Source organism: Nothoprocta perdicaria, unplaced genomic scaffold, assembly GCF_003342845.1.
Source record: "Nothoprocta perdicaria isolate Ctin4 unplaced genomic scaffold, notPer1 scaffold_54, whole genome shotgun sequence".
NCBI classification, from domain to species: Eukaryota; Metazoa; Chordata; class Aves; order Tinamiformes; family Tinamidae; genus Nothoprocta; species Nothoprocta perdicaria.
Window position 1 is genome coordinate 255,023 of NW_020455799.1, and position 14,890 is coordinate 269,912.

Consider the following 14,890-nt stretch of genomic DNA (forward strand, 5'->3'; position numbering starts at 1 on the left):
AATTTCCTCTTAGCCATTTTCAAGTGACCAAGGAAAGGGCCATAAATGAAGATGAAAGATGATTTTAAGACTAGTTCTTGCCCTAGCGTTTGAACTAATCTCTAGGTTGTGACATTTAAGTGTATGTGTGTTTGTGATTGAGTGAATTTATTTATGTACTTATTTTGACCAACTTTTATAATAATTGATGAAGATACTTCATTGACTAGGCTTGGCCCCCCCTTTTTTTTTTTTTACTGAGTCATTCAACAATTTTATAGAGCTAAAATGACCTAGGATGTTGGGATTTTTTTTTCCATTCCCCCAAAAAGCAGTCTGCCTTTTTGTTTTCTGCTGACTGCATTAAATTGGCAGAATAGTCTCAAAGATAATTGACAAAATAACAGGATAGAATAAAAACCTGGAAGAAAAGATCTGACACAGGCATTCTTGGACTTTATAACAGTTAAACCACAATGGTCTGTTCGAATGCAAGAGTTATTCCCACAGGAGAAAGTGAATTTTATCCCATCCAGAATTTGTATGTGAAACAAAACAGCAAACAACTGTTTACTCTAATGATTTTTACATGTTTACATGTTTTACAGCAGACTGAAGGCTAAACTAAAATCCATTCAGCCTTCTCTGAGGTTATCAGGGGCAAAGAAAGGCTATCAGACTTCCTGTAAGAGCAGCTGAGCTGCAGCTGCTAATGACCTTGAATATAATAGCTCCAGTGATGAATTTAGAAGAAGAAGGATTCCAGAGGAGTCCTCTAAAGAGCTCACGGKGTTTAGCAAAGAAACATGCTAGTGGCCTAAATCTTCTTGTTGATGAATATTTTAAGGCCTTATCCTGTATATTCTCTGGCTGAGTAAGCATCGCGTTAAAAATCAAGAAGTCTGCATGAGTATCGCTTCCTGAATTCAGACCCATCTTAGCAAGGCAGCTATGTCTCTACTTTCTTTCAGAAGCACCAAACTGCTGTTTTGACTGGAGAGTATAGAGAGGCTCTTTTAGTGTGGTTGTTAGCTCTGGGAGAACGCAGGCTGTGCCGAAACCACAGCTGCCTGCGTTGCCTTTCACAAGCAGTTTTGCCTTCACAGGAGCGCTGAGTGCTCTTTGCTTCACTCTGCCCTCGGCTTCCAGAGGAAAATGTGGCCATGTCCCACCTCGCAGGGAGCTGTAGCATCTCTTCTGCTTGTATTTGGCTCTGATTCTTTACCGGATTAAATAGTTTACTGCCATCCTAAAAAGGTGCAAGACTATCAAACCCAAAAGATAGGCAGTAGYGGTGACTCTGCATAGACCAGATGAATAAATGAAATAGGACACCGAAGAGTTGGGATGAGCGAGAAACATGGGCCTTATGCTAAATCACCTCGCCTTCCCTGGGCTCTAACAACTGACCGCACACAGCTGACCTCAGCCTGTAACTAATAGCAAAAAAGCTTCATCTTCACAAAAGCTTTCACATTTTGTGAAGGGAGGGTACGTGGGAATAAATACGAGGAAAGAAGCACGTTGTCAGATTTTACTTTTTGTTAGTCAGAGAAGCGAGAAACAATGTCAACAAAATTTCCACAATGAGCTAAATATAAACCATCCGATTTATTTTTAGGTGCACCAAGTATCCAGTAACAGTTAGGCTTTATGGCATGTAGGAATAGGATCCAGATTGTGATTTGGTTATACTGCTGGAAGTGCTCCCTTGACCTAAAAGATACTTAATGTTTTCACCAAAGTAATTTGGTCAGAATTTGGCCATTGATCTGTTGTTGTTTGATGTGGTGCATTTACACATGCATTCAAATGGAAAAAAAATAATTAAAAAAAAAAGATGTGATGTGCTGCTTTTTATATCTAGGTCTCTATTCAAATCTGTCAGGACTTAACCAAGGCCAGTCATTACTGTCTGCCACTTGGTATGCTTCTGCTGCTAAAACAATTTAAACCTAGTAAAAATGCACTATGCCAATGACTGCATGAATGGAAGAAAGAGCCATTCCTTATTCTGGAATACCCTACTCGGAACGCAGCTAAGCCATGTTGGTAATGGTCATGTAAAATGAATTAAGAGCATATAGCTAAAATGCTGTAAAGCCCAATGTCTTTCATGAGCACCAAAACACTTACTAAAATATAAGACTAAGTTTAATAAACTAATGAATCACTTTACATAATAGTTCCTTTTTAGAGAGATCTGATATGCTTCCAATATCACATATGAAGTATGGGAGAAAAGATCTCACTGGAGTACCAAAATATTTTCCAGTAAGGTTTTCAAATCCAACTTTAAAAACACCAAGTTTATTTCAGTAGCAAATAAAGGTATGAAATTTCTTTCAGGTTAGGTTTGTGTCTGAAGCCTAGCTTTTGGCATAGTTTTGCCAGTTGCTAATTGCATTGCTGCAATTGCTAAYCTACATTGCTAATATTTGCCCCACAGTAGTACATTAAAATCCACCAGACCAAATATCAAGGCCTTCCAGTCATTTTTTATTGAGATTTTACTGGAAACAAAACTCACGGTGGTTCARATCCTGATGGATGAGAAGCAGCTGGGCAGACACTCTTACCCTTGCCTCTGGTTTTCGCAGCAGTTGCTGCTGAGCAAGGTCTAGGTGCTGGTCTCTGCTCCCATRTCAAGGCTGCTGGCATTAACAAGTGGGAGGAATACTGAGCTCCAGCAAGGCCAGGCTTGAGGAGCTGCTCCTTTTCTCTTTCACACAGATGGGAGTGGTCACAACGCCCTTTCCTGCCTGATCAGTCTCAACAGATCCTTGCACAACTCAGGCCGTATTAAGCTTTTTGTTTTGATGAAATATGTACATTAAACTGGAATCAGTGCAAATCAACCGCACATTTGTACAAGTGTTTTTTCTTTCGCTAATTTTCATTTCCGGTTAACTGGTCATTTTACTTACTTTTAAAGCAAACACTCTTGAGATTGGATCCTGCTCCCAGTGAGGCTCATGAAGGAGTTCCCAAGGCCGGAATCCCTTGGGCTGTAAGCCAGATCCTCTTTGCTGACCCTACTGAATCTATACTGGTATATACCAGCAGACAGGCTGGTCCCCGTCATTTTCAGTGCAGACAGGATCAAGTCCTCAGTGTGACTCACTTTATATGCCAAACTAAACATTGCTGCTCATAGTAATACCAGAATAGAGCTAGGTTCCACTCTCATTTGTAACTGTGTTACTAATTATGAGTGCTACTTATTTTTTTATAGCACTGTATTGTTTTGATATTCTGAGAGAGATCGGGAGCCTGGTATTTAAGGCTCCACTCAAATGAGAGCCTTGATGCCACAGTGWGCTCTGCGCTGAAGGCCCATGCGTATATCACAGACTCACAGAATGGTTAAGGTTGGAAGGGACCTCTAGAGATCATGTGGTCCCACTCCCTGCTCCAGCAGGGACACTCAGAGCACGGGGCACAGGGCGACATCCAGGCGGGTTTTGAAGACCTCCAGAGAAGGAGACTCCACAGCCCCACTGGGCAGCCTGTGCCAGGGCAGTGCAACAAACGAGCATRGTAAAAAGTAGGGGAGATTTTAAGACAAAGGGAAAAGCCAAAGAAATGATTATCCAGCTTAGGCAAGATGGTCCAACAAAAGTGACTCATGTTTAACAACCATGTGCTCACCGTGGAGTCATTTGCTGGGACCTGCAATAAGTAAGCCACTAATGAATGGTTAGAAAAATGTATTGATTGGTCCCTATCCTGGATTCAAAACGATGCCATCAAGGAATATAAGAATTCCTTAACTAGATGAGTGGGAAGCTAATCCTCTCTTCCCATGGCATCTGATCATCTTTCTTGTAATGTCCCCATACTTGTTGCAATTGAAAAGATGTGGAGCRGTCTCACAGCAACAGGCAGTCTCCAACATGGCAGGTCCAGGACTGCTCTCTACCTTCTGCTATCACAGGTCTCTATTCCTGTCCCTATCTCTAGCATTAACTCTTCCAGGCTTCTCTATCCCATCCCATCTTCACCTTTGCTTATAGCTTTTCTGCAGCAGGACCAAGCTGTATCTCATCTCTCTTTCCTCTATTCTCAGCCTCAAAATAGAAAGTACAGGAGAAAACACTGGAACTGATAACTGGGGGAAAGGAGAGAGCTGATGCTTTTAGCGAAGTGGGAAATAAACTTTTACTCTTCCTATCCTTTCTGCATTTCCMTGATCTTCCCAGTTCCTCCTCCCCTCAAACATGCTCAGTACCACTGCAATATTCACTTTTACTGATGTACCTTGAGAGTCTTGGAAAGTCTTACAACTGTTAGACTAATTGAAGCATGGTGAGAATAAATGAAGAAATATAGAGAGAAAATCTACAGTAGGCCAAGAACCAAAAACAGAGCTTCTAAAATGCAGTCTAGCAACTAGGAGTTTCTTTTTGTGGAACACTTTTTTTTTTTTTCTGTGTGTTAACTCAGGCTGTCTTTTCTCCTTCTCCTCATATGTATGGGTCTTGGGTTCAATAAGAGTATATTTTCACTTTTCCTGACAATGTGAATCAATAGAATTTCACTTGCAAGCATACCTATGCAGCAAGGAAATTTTGCAAATACCAGTGCAGAATGTCCCTGCAGTTCATTAGGTAAGTTGCAGGGCACGATTTTCAAGAAGCCTTCTTGTGGATTTGAGAGTTATGCAAGCAGAGAGGAGAAACAACACCGGGTGACAAGCCAGACCAAACTACAGACAGCTGATATTCTAAGTAGCAGTGCTAATGCACACTCCGTGAGCAAAGCATTGGCTGAAATGTGTCCATATTAATTATTTATCAAAAAATAACAAGCTCCAAAGACCAGATCTTATAAAAGGAGGAACAGGGCTGATTCCTGCACCTTAGCAAGAGGAATATGTCTTGAGGCCTGTGTTTATGAAACTACAAATTTGTTCTTTGATCCCTTACCAGTAATAAGATTGAAGGAATGCAATCTTTGCTGTTAATATTTTGCTTAATGCTGGTCGTGGGAAGGGTCATTAGTGTGTATTACTAYCTTGTCACTCTCAAGGGACATATCATATGTATTAAATAACATGAATCAATATATGAATATAAAGCCTTCCCAATCACAAAATTGAATTCTAACATCTCCCCTTCCCTTTCCTTTTGATTATTTCCCTCCAGCAAATTCCTAGTGAACCTAAGGCTGAGAGTGGTAGAATTTTGTACAGAGATAATGAAGATAATGAGRCAGTCATGAGCCAACCTTTCTTATAATGATTCAAACATATAAGTCTCCAGGATTCAAGCATGTAAATTGCCAGAAAACTTACATGTGAAATAAGCACCAAAGTGCTTTGTAATGTGTCAGCATCTTTACCTAGGAAACAAACTATTTTTTTTTGGACAAAAGAGATTATTTGGTGAATTAAACTGCTTCTTTCTACAAGTCTTGAAAATAATATTTGCCCTTTATATAAGTGATTTGATTTATATGAGTCTTTAAACTATGTTTATGGAATTATTTTATTAAATACTTCAGAAACATTTGTAATCCTGTACATAAATCCTTGCAGTGAAAGGTGATTTTTATCTTGCAGAATTAACATTGAGAGCATTTTAAAGGTGTACRTGTTAATAGTGCCACATGTTAAAAACAGTCCCCAATTCCAGTTAAAGAGTAACATCGTGTTGGATTCTTGTAAAGTTAAAGCAATGTGCATAATTTTATATATGTAAATGAGCATGTTTAAATTGCTACAAACATTTGAAAATGGCTCATATTATTGGATACCTGTATCTTTATGCGTAACATACTGCATAGACATAGATACTCTATGTCCAAGGATATAGTCCAAAAATATTTCAAAGACATCCTCAATTACTAACGTTTTTGTTAGTAAGAAGGAACGTGATCGTTCATAACAATGAAGTAGTTGTTTATTTTTTCACTGCCATTTCGTCACCGGAATTAGACATTTTGGGTTACTTATTACCATGAGATAATACCTCCTGGTCTSCAGAAGCCACAAGCAAAGCACAGTGTTTCCCAATTCCCAGGAGACGTGTGTTATCTCACGGTAACACACACACGTTGCCGTGTGGCATTCTTCTTGATATAGGTAAATGGACCGTACTGTATTCAGGATACAGCTCTGTGCTTCCAGTAAGAACTCACTTGCAGTTCACTGGTTGCAAAATATTTTATCAAGCTGTAGAGCTGTAGAGAATGAAAAGTTTGTGAAGTGCTTTTGCCGCTGATATTTTAATCATATCCAGCAAAAGGGTAAGCAAAAACATATGACTCCTAAAATGGTAAAAGAATGACTTTTTGGTGAAAGTTTTTGCCTTTCCTCTTGTACATATGAGAAAGGATATCGATAATCTCATGCTACTGATGAGAGTGTATGAATAGCTGTCTTAAAACATATTGTGAATACAAAGGAAACAAATCACTGCTAAGAGTTTCCATTACGTTGCTGTCGGGGCCTGAATGTAAAAAGCCTTCCTGACTCCTATCACCRGATCATACGAAGTGCCTTCTGCAAGTACTCTCCTCCCTTTTTTACTTCTGTTTTTACTTCTCCATATCCTCAGCAAGGAGCAAACACAGCTCCGTAGGTAGCAGGTTAGAAAGATGGGTAAGTTTGGCAGCAGTCAGCCCTCTTGCATTGTGTCGGCCTCCCTCCAGGCCAGCTCTGGCTTTTTTTTCCACTCATTTGTTCACTCTGAAGCAGAGATTCTCTGTGATGCTAAGCTCTGCACAAGGAAGACGTGAGAGGAAAGTAGCAGAAGGAGGAAAGTGTAGGTGTCTCTCTGTGATCAGCCCCTAAATCCATTATTAATTTCTGGGTGCAATGTTTTTTTCTCAGTTCCTCTACTAGTGTGTCATGCCACTGCTCTCTGCTCTTCGTCTGACTTTAAATTCCACAGATCAGTTTACAATACATAGGCATGAGACGTCACAACAGTGCTAGAATAAGAAAGGACAGTGAAAGCAGCCTACTAATGATKGTACTTGGGGATTTCCTCCAGAAACTAATTTCCCTCCAGACTCCTTCAGAGAATTGTTTGCAGCCGCTGGCCATATTGCTACCAATAAGGTGATACAGCCTTTATGTACAGCCACTATTACACTTGCAAATAAGGTAATGCATACATATTATAAATACGATATCTGAAACCCAAGCCCTACTCTGTCACAGAATCATTAACTGAGGAATCTCTCTCTTCTATGAAAGGAGGGCTTGGAAGCTGTGTAATTCTCCAGAGGGAGCTCCCATATGCCATAAAAATGATCATGAACTTAGCTGTTTTCTAAATAGAGTCACAAATCATCTTTTCCTTTTTGTTAGTATAGAAAAGTCACCCTGAACAGTTTGAGATATTAACAGGTGAGTTTCTTCAGGAAAAATAAAGGAAAAAAGACATTTGAATTGGGGAGAACTAGAGAGGAGCACTTACTCAAGTACAGTTAGTTGTAATAGCAAGACCAGCTTAATAAAACAGATTGTTTAGATTGTGGTTTTCTTGTTTCTCAAATTTGTTTCTGGGACCAGGTACCCTCTGGATGTATTTTTGAAGATGACAGACACTGCTTTGATCTGTTATACCTAGAGATGAACAGGGAGGTTGGAAGTGGATTTCAAGTCATTCAGAGTTAAAGGAGGTGTTCGGGCTTGGGATTTTGGCTTGGTTTCATAGCTAGTTATATGGGCTAAAATCCTAGAAGTCAATCCTAAAATGCCTAGAAGGCAATGGCACAAATCTCATTGGTTTCAGTTGGGCAAGAATGTCCCCTCTGCTGCCTGGAGGCCTATTACAAGAAAAGAACTATGATTCAGGCCACATATAATTATGTGTCTTCTTTATTCATGGTTATAGTACACCGTATCTATCTGTTTTCYCTTACTGTATGTTTATAAAGGCTCCACTGCCTGTCTCTTCAGAGAATCCTTCTGAGCTCAAGGGCTATGAGCCTTGTATCAAAGAGATAGAAAGAAATCACTAAAAATGCATGGACTGTGATAAACTACTGATAACATTTGGGCCCTTGAGTGGAGTCACAGGACAGATCTCACTTACTTTAATTATCTATAGTACTTGAGAAGTACTGAACACTATCAGATGAAAAATGCCAAAAGTGTTTGTGAGAACAAATTGGCAGAAATTTTCTGTGCAGCTATATAATCTTCATTTTTTTATCAGCATGTCTTCCTTAAATATTCATGGCCATATATGGTATGAACTTTTTGCCTTTATTCAGGAATTTCCTTTTCAATTTCTCTTTTCCTTCAGGCAGCCTGCACTGGGACGACATGGGAAAATTCTGGAGCACGATCCAGTCCCCCACATTCATATCTGATAAACAGATGGTTCTGCGAGCCGCAAGCAGTGAAAGAATATAGAGTTTACAGAGTTTGGTGATAACTCAGATAGTTACTCCAAAACATCATATGTTACACCAATATTTTGCACAAGCTGAGTAATGTGAAATGTTCTGCCAGGGCTCCTTGGTGCGCTCCGTGCAGCTGCTATGCCGTCACTCCGCACACAAAGCCTGCACTGAGGAGCCCAGTGCTCTCACAGGCGCTCAGCTGTCCTGGGGCTGGATTGCAGCCAGAAGGTTCTTCAAACATTTTCCAGGGGGTTTATCCCAGTGTATATTGCCTGATGCACTCATATGGTTCTTGCTGAGGGGAGGCAGGTTTGCAGGGTGGTAACATCAGGTTGGTTTAGAGCCTGCTCTGAAAGTGTGAAGGGGTCCCCTCTGTAGTACTAGCGCTACATTATTTTAGATGACAACTTTGAATTTACATGGGGATATGGCATGGGGATATCACACTGCATTAATCTGCTCAAACTTCCTTTAACCTTGTGAAGTTTAAATACATCCAAGGCACAATGCTGTTTTAAAGTACTTGTGCCCACTTAGCTCTGACCTGGTTGAATGAGCTGCTTACGGGAAGACAGTCACTGGTGTGGTGCTCCATTGCCTCGCTCCGTACCTGGTGGTTTCTCCCACAGTAGGAAGATGACGGGATATCACYGTACCCTGCTCCTCTAGATGTTGGTTAGTCTGAGGTAAGGGCTGGGAGCAGCACGGCCTGCCTACTGCTGAGCACTTTGGGTGAGGTGCCCAAAGCCACCGAGGCAGCTGAGTGTGGCAGTGTGTCGTCCTGCTGCATCTGAGGGCAAGGTGATGGGGCTAACGTGATAAAGCTGAGGAAGTGCTTCAGCGGGGCATTTATTAAATGTAGCCTCACTTTTGGTGAAGTGACCAATGGAGCAGGGATGGAGACAGTCTAGTGACCCACGGGAGTGATGGTACTATGGTATAACTAAAACCTGCAGCACACACAGACGCCAAAACTCCCCTCCATTTGCCACTCCTGATCGCTACTGGCTTTAGCAAGGCAGCTCTGACAGATCAGCTGTGGAGGCTACTGTTAATGGGCATTCATGAGTCTGTGAGAAGGCTGCTGCTGTATCACTTAATAAGACATAGCAATGCATGAAAGTTCATTAGCACTGAATAAGCAATGCAGGAGTTTGATAGGAGTACTGCACTTCAAACTGTGTGCAAAAAGGACATGTTGTCCTTGCTGACRGATCATAGGTCTCTGTGTAAAAGCTTGTGTTTCTTGGCCTCTTGAGTCTGGCCTGATGTTTTTTTCACATTTATGAATGTAAGAGAAAGCTTCGAAAAGACCATGCGGAACCAGAGGTCAAGAGATCCTTTGGACATATGTAAGCCAAAGAGCGTATGCTGGCAAAGTGCCTCTGTGGTCAAGGAAACAGGATGAGGGAAGCATTATGCTCCCATTTAAAGACCAGAGAATAATTGGAGGGAAAGAATGTCGTGTCACCAAGGATGTGTGTTTGCATTTAGTCATATTTGGAATTAGCAKCCTGGAAGAATATTATGCTATTTATAAGTTATACTGCAATGAAGTTTTGCAACTGAGTTGTGTCCAAATTAATTTATTTGAGATAAATAATAAACTGCTGATGTAGGTAGTGTGTTGTTTCCTGAATAATCTTCCCATGGTGTATTGACCTTTTTTAGCTGTCTGTGTAGGTAAGTCATAAAACAAGCAGAGGGTTTAAGTTAATTGTATACAAACCAGGACCACCACTGCAAGAGTGTTAGAGGTCTGCAGCTCAAACTAGTTAAGAACCACCAGTGCAGTTAATGCATCTGTTCTCTTCCATTTTCAGCACATTGTAGGCTGTGGGAAGGTCCTCTGACCACTCCTGYGTGATGTGTCTTCTGTCGAGCACAGCAATACCTGGCAATGCAGTCACTAGCTCTGATCCCTGAAGAAGTTAATCTGTAACATTGTTCCCCTGCAATGTCTGTGTCAGGGCTCTTTCCAGGGCAATGAGCTCCATTTCAGTCCTCTGAGGATTCTCCRGGAAATGCTTTAGGGCCTTCTGTTGGGTTAGATCCAGGAGTTCCTGGAACAGATCCTTCTCTTGCTTCTTTTTCATTTTGAACTAGATGTTGGCCAGTCCTTCTGTGTGGAATACCTACTGTGCTGTGGGAGCTAGGGCATCAAAAGGGCTAAGGCAGATCAAAAGGAAAAGGTAGGGAGCTAAGATCATAGTTCCTTAATACCAGCCTCCATGCCAACTGCAACGCAATTCTTCTGCTCCCTKAACACTATCCCATCTTCAATTCACACTCTGTAGTTGTCAAGGTAATAAGAATAATCTAAATTGCTCCTGTTTACTGCTGTCTTCACATAACAAATGAGATGTTTTGGAATGTGGCAAGGTGAGGAGCAAGCAGTGCGGAGGGGCAGCGAGGTCTCATTTAAACAGAGGTCATCAGGCAGTGGGCTAGTAATTCTCTTGTGCCCCCTGGTTCTCCTTGTACAGGAGGATACTACAATGAGGAGAAGCCTCAAGAATCAGAAAGGCGGCTTTGCAAAGGCCTCATACAAGAAGCAGTGCTTCATCACAACGATGCCTTTCTTGTTGGCACTAGATTAGAAGGCTATTTTAATCCAGAAGGAGAGTTAAGCTTTGCTTTGTCACTATTATGCCAAATACATGCTATTTTTGCTTTAAGATCCCTTTTATGACATCTGTAGGTCAAAAATAGTGACTTGTATGGCCATCAGCCGCTAGTAAAATACCTTTGGTTGGACCTAATTTGAGTAATTTTTTCATGAAATTTCAATTTTACCAAAAGCTGAGTGCTTTATGGAACCATGAGCCCCCAACTTTCTCTTTTTTTTTATCTTTTTTTTTGTCTTTATTTTCTCCTGCATTTAATACAGTTGCCATATATTTTTCATTTGTTTGATGGCAAGCTAAATAGATTGATGCTGGGGAGAAGAGGAAAAGAGAGCAAGAGACAATTTGGGGAAGAGGACTACAGGAAACAAGCAGTCCAGGCTGGGGGAGGTCTTAGCAGTGCAGATATCAAAGCTTTAATATTTGAAGGCTTTGGCGAGAACTCCATTTTAAATACACTGGGGAAAAGTTTTGTGCGTAACTGTTAGAGGGAGGCTCCCGGCTCCATCTAACATGGCAGTGCAAAATAACGCATGATTTAAGATCTCTGTGAAGGCGGAGCTGCCCCGTGGAAGCCTTTTCAGCCTCAGCTGGGCGGTCGSTGTGGTTGCCTTTCATGGTAGCTTCGTTATTTCTGCTTATAGGGGACTCTTGTGCAATTTTCCGCTCTGCTGAGTTCTGCATTTTTGGCTGCCCTCACAAGGCTCCCGACTGAATCCCAATGCATACATGAGATCAAAGGAGCTTTCAGTGGGTTTTGTGCTGTTTGCTTTGCTCTCTTCAGCGCCTGCTCTGCTGTCTTGGGTGCTCTGTGAACAGACACCCACCACACTGTGCTCAGGCTCTCTGCCTGCAGTACTTGCCCAAAGTCTTTGCTTGTTCCAGCTTATTCCTGGGCACTTCTTCTGGAGGTCCCTAGCTTTGCCTTGGTGGAGTAGCCAGCACCTCATACTAATTATTCCTTATCTGACTTGAAAGTGTGCCTGCAGGGTCTGCATCCTGGAGAAGCTTCGTATGGGAAGGGCTGTGCAAATGCCCTTAAAACCTTATCTCTTAGGAAATACACACCGGCTCATAGCTGCTGCAGGGCTGCTGAGCAGAATTACTCCAAAGCCAAATAGTAGTAAACCTGCACACAGTATGGTAAGCTGAGACCCCCAATAGCCCTTTGTGAAATGCTGAGCCTCGAGTCCTCCAGCATTTAGCTAATCCCAGCCAGAGGAGCCTGCCAAGGCCCTGTCCTGSGTGCCACTTGCTGACACCTGCACAGTGCAGCGCTGTGCAGCACTGCCTGTCCTGCAGCCTCTGAGCTGCAGCCACAGCGGTGGGAAACAGAGGCATGGAGCATGTGGTTATACGTACAGAAATGCTCCAAAGCATTTGCTTTCTTTTGCTAATCTCTTCCTGACAGTAAATTTCTTATAAACTTTGCRTGACATATCTGGGGTATTGTTTGTTTTTGGTTTTATTTTTTTTCCCTCCACATTAATGTTCCGTTTACCTCTTGATTGATTTCAAACTCTAAGCCATCTCATGATAATTTAATGTGCAACATGCAGGACTGCAATAGATCATTTCCTGTGTTTGCTTGTGATGATCACTAACCATAGATTGCAATTTTACAGTCAGCACTTCTAGTAAAAGAGCCAGTAGGTCACAATTCCCAGGACCAAATACTTACATATTTACAGCAGATTGCTACTTGTTTCACAGTTAAAAAAGATACAATTTTGGTAATCTTTTGTTCTCACATCGGATATTTGCTTGAGACTCAAAGCTGCATGACCTTTGCGTGCATTTGCTGTTGCAATCCTGAAAGTAAAACTTTTGTGTATTAAAAATCACAGCTAATCTGTATACACTAAACTTCCCTTAAAATCCTCCATGCCACTTCACTGCATTAGTTACAGGAAAGCCAGCGTGGATTGGTAGCAGGGCTTCTACCAGTGTCAGCTCACCTGATTGGCAACATCAGACAATACATTGGCCTATTTTTGAGATTTGTGAAATCTGAAGTGATAGTACACAGCTATGTGCATTTTATTTTTGTTCTTACAAAAACTCTAGCAGTCATGTGATTTGCCAGAAAACTGAATGATATCAAGTTTTGGCTCTATGTCTATCTTTGTGCCTCCAGGACTGAAAGATATATTTTCCTGCAGCAGGGAAGAGCAGATAAAAAAACATGGGCACTGTCTGATAGTCCAATCTTGATAGTAGCTCTACAGCATTAGTTGTAACCAGTTGCTTCAGGAAACTATAAATCCCCTGGATTGATTTTAAAATGGGACCTATTGTGCCAAATGTCATCAGTGACACCTCAAATGAATACTTCCACTCTATCGTGACTAATACTGCTTACAATTTGGAAATGTGTTCATGACTTATTTGTTCTCCTTTGGGTTGAAAAACAAAGAAAGTCCACCCATAATGAAATCTTTCAATAAACTTCCTATAAATCAATCATGAAGAACTGCATATTTAGTCTTCCCTGTCTTGTCAGTTTTTAATTAAAAAGTTAAGAAAAGAAGTGATGACAGATATGACCAGGACAACTTCTTTAAAATGTCCAAATATATCTGAAGGTGAGAAAGCAGGACAAGTAACTGTTCCACTTATGGAATGCAAATTGAATATGACCTGCMATTGAGAGGGAAGAAAACAAACACTGAAGGGCAGATTTTTTAAAAATATCTGAAATGTACTTTCTGCCCTATTCAAGCCCTAAATGTAGCCACAGAATAAACAAGGGGACTGTTCTGGCATCATTGACTGCATCACATCAGCAATCATTCATTCATTGTGCTAACTTAGGAGGGGTGAGGGATGAGGGTTCTGGGTTTCCTTCCATATAGTCTCCTAAAACACATTTTACCATTGGGATTTTTAAATAGCAAATGTGCTGGAGGAAGGAAGTCTCTGTTATTAAGCTTTCTGTCTTTCTCTTCACCTCACCTCCTCATGGTCTTTTTAACTAACCTGTGAGAAGTATTCATGTATGTCCTACCTACAGCTCTACATACAGCCCACAGATGCTCATGCAAAACTAGTGAAGATCTAGCACTGACAGTCCAGTCAGTTCAAGAAACCATACAAGAAAAAAGGCAGTAAGTTTTGGGATGAAATCTTCTCAGACATCCTTTCAACACCCTAAAGAAGGACAGAGAAAGGACAACTTGGCTTAAATTTCTTTCAAGTCAGGTGGCCTTAAAAATAGACAGGAAACCTACTGATTTGGTGCTAGTGAAGCTTTCTCCTACTCCAGACTCATGTACTTTTCTGCTTGCTCAGGAAGGAGAGATTAAGGAACGTGGACCATTTTCACAAGAAAAGTTTCACAGGAAAAGTTCATTTTTGACTTAAAATATAAATGTGTTTTTACATTTAATTCACTTATTCAACACAGGATTTTCTAAGATGTAGGGACTTACTAAGGATTGTAGAAGTCTTTTCAAAGGGCTCTTCTTTCTACATTATCAAGTAGTTTAGGCCAGCAACTTCAGGATTCCCTACTGGTTTTGTTTTTGTTTTGTTTATGTCAAGAGACACTTCATACAGCTTAATGTGAATGTTATTATTTTTACTTTTGCATTAATAATTCAAAGCAAAATGAAAGTCTTAAGAAAATGCCATGAATCTGTCTGACTGTTTTTTTATCCTGGAGATTAAAGTAACTGAAGGGAAAGGAACAAAAAAAAAAGACCAGTTTTCACAACCTTTTTTTTTTTTTATCACAGCCTATCATATAGGTTTTGGTTTGTCATTTTTTATGATATTTCACCTTAATTGTCAGGTAGAGCTCAGTTCTACACTGGGAACCAGCAGTACTGACTACTGCAGTTATGTGGTGTTTCATTCACTGAATCCTGTTTTCCTTGCATTCTGAGCACACAAGACAGATCTTATTTTGCTTATTCTTTCAT